The following is a 2217-nucleotide window of genomic DNA, read 5'->3' as shown; positions in this document are numbered from 1 at the left end:
GTTTTGTGACAGCTTAAAGTCAAAACTTGCTCAATTAAACACTTCGTGGTGTCTGACATTACAGGAATTATGATAATTGTTATATCTAATGTGAAATTGTGCCATTGTTTTTTTTTCATATTCTTACTTTGCATACACACTTTACGACTGCACCCTCCCCAACCAAAGTTTTACTAGCGCTACATTCTGTTATGGGTGCAAATAATTATTGAACTAAAAACCAGGCCAAGGAAAGCAGTATGATTCCCTGTAATGTAGGAGGATGCTGCTGTTGCAGTGTTTAGTCTAGAGCTGAATTTAATGAGAAAGGGCAGCAATGTAGGTCATCTGTGGATATTTGCAGACTATAATTGTGTTGTGCTCATTTTGTTATCGCAGGAAGCATCTTCAAAAAGCAGTGCTACAAGGATGTGAGCAGCAGTTTCCCTTCAACGAACGGGTCAAATTCATGCAAGCCACTTGCCTGCTGCTTCTGGCCTACACAAACATGCAGCCACCATAGTAAAGTTCTTGCAAAGGTGTGAGACACACCTATGCTGCATGGATTGAGCATGTTAACTGCCTGTTTTTATAGCTTATAGTAATATGTCTACAAGTGTACTTCCTTCCAGTGTATGTTTACATTCTCTTAAAGGGCCAGTCAGCAGGCTCTGACCTCTTTTTTTTTACACCTCCCAAACAAGCTCGCTAATTCGTACAGAGGGCCGCAGGAATCACATTGTGCGAATATCAGACACTCCACTTCTAAAAACAATAACCGCACCTCCTCTTCAGCGCTTGACCAGTCGTCTTTGCTAGCGAAGTGGTGTAATGTTGCCTATGAGCAACATTAAGTAACGCTGACTGTTGAATAGTTCTCTGCAATACGAAACGGCATTTTGGCTTTGCGATGATGCCGTATAGGCTCTGTGGTTGTCACAAGTGTTGCGAATTGGTTTATCTCGCCAGTGCTTTGACTGTGCTTCCTCACCGCACCGCTCTGGCACAGTGGCACATCGAGGAAGCCCCTTTTCAGGATGGTCAGGCTGAGGGACAAACTGAAACCAGCTGGAATGTTTGTTCTATCCCTTGTCGCTTCATTATTACACTACTTAATCAAAAAATTCATGTGAGAACATGTTCACGTTGTACAAGTGTGCAGTTGTCACAAATTTTAGACTCCGGGGTTGTTTAGGGGCCCTTTAGCTTTAAATTATGAATGGCAAATTCACACGTCACGTGGTTTTCTTGCTTTAATTTTTGCAATTCTCATTTCTAAAATATCATGTCAGCTTCTGTGAGTGGTAATTTATACATTTATCAGACAAAACATCCTGATATACTCAGTAAGTGCTATTATGGTTTTTTCATGGCACCAGATCCACCTGCCTTTTGCCCTGTGGCAGCTACATGGAAGTTCATTGCTATCCTGCTTTGTTTAACTGATATCTTTTCAATCAATGCATTTCACAGTCTAGGGTGTTTGGTGTATTTGCATCTTGATGTGTTTAATATCATACAAGTGATGGGCTTTTTTCTGTCTTCTAGTGTTTACTTTGCAGCTATTTAACTGTGGTTTTCAGAGGAATATCTAGACAGGAACATCAATTCTGCTAAGCTTTGGTTCGAAAAGAGACGCTGAACAGGAGTTCCTTAGGTGCATGCCCTGAGCACCAGCCCTTTGAATTACAGAAATATCTAAACTGCATAATGTATGCAGCTCCTCGCTTAATTGCATGTCTTTCTTCAACCTACAGCTCTTTTCATAATCCCTTAACATTAACCTACATTACCAAGTGAACATCCCCCGCTGCTATACAGTGGTTATAATGGTCAGCTGCTGATCTGAACTGTGCGGGTTCGATCCTTGATGGAATGGTTGCACTTTCGGTGGAGGTGCAAATCGTAGAGGTTCCTGTGCTTTTAATTTGACGTTCACATTACAGAACCCCATTGTTATTATTACATCAGCAAGCGGACAGAGTGGTAATTCTAGATTGTATACATATTTAGTATAACAGACAGCTGATCTAGTTGGTAGGTATTCATGTTAAAAAGGCAGTGCATGCAAACTTGGACACAAGAGAGAAACCATGACACCACTAACGCCAAGTGGAAAGGTGGACAGTGGCACAAAAATAAAGTAGACACAAAAACTTATCTGTGCATGCCCAGGCAAAAGGCGATACCTCTCAATCTGGCACGCGCGATAGTCTACGTGAGAGATAACTGCTCAAG

Source organism: Rhipicephalus sanguineus, chromosome 7, assembly GCF_013339695.2.
Source record: "Rhipicephalus sanguineus isolate Rsan-2018 chromosome 7, BIME_Rsan_1.4, whole genome shotgun sequence".
Classification (NCBI taxonomy): Eukaryota; Metazoa; Arthropoda; class Arachnida; order Ixodida; family Ixodidae; genus Rhipicephalus; species Rhipicephalus sanguineus.
Note: the sequence above shows the minus strand (reverse complement) of the source record.